We start from the raw sequence: 247 nt of genomic DNA, 5'->3' as shown, positions 1-247 counted from the left end.
GGACCAATACTGCCATAATAAAAACTGCTTCCAACCTTAAACTTGATGACAGAGAAACACCCAAGATTTTTCCCTCCCCCCCCACACCCACCACCCAGAGCTGCCGATCACTCTGAGCTCCAGGGGTTCTAAGAGCTGGGGTTACAAAAGCATTTTCACATCTGACAACTCAATTCCAGCAACTGCCTAATCAGGGGCCACGGGGAGCTGACACTTGATAATGGCTGGGAAGGGGAGAGGGGGCGGG

General features: G+C 52.2%; 1 protein-coding gene across 1 annotated transcript in view; it reads left to right on the top strand.

Moving 5' to 3' along the window:
* IGSF1 (immunoglobulin superfamily member 1) overlaps positions 1–247 on the top strand; it is a 14,033-nt gene that overhangs the window by 7,256 nt on the left and 6,530 nt on the right. The gene's annotated exons all lie outside the window — the stretch shown is intronic.

The sequence above is a fragment of the Crocuta crocuta genome, unplaced genomic scaffold (assembly GCF_008692635.1).
Source record: "Crocuta crocuta isolate KB4526 unplaced genomic scaffold, BGI_CrCroc_1.0 scaffold3369, whole genome shotgun sequence".
Classification (NCBI taxonomy): Eukaryota; Metazoa; Chordata; class Mammalia; order Carnivora; family Hyaenidae; genus Crocuta; species Crocuta crocuta.
The sequence above is the reverse complement of the archived record's forward strand: the minus strand, read 5'-3'. Positions and strand labels throughout refer to the sequence as shown.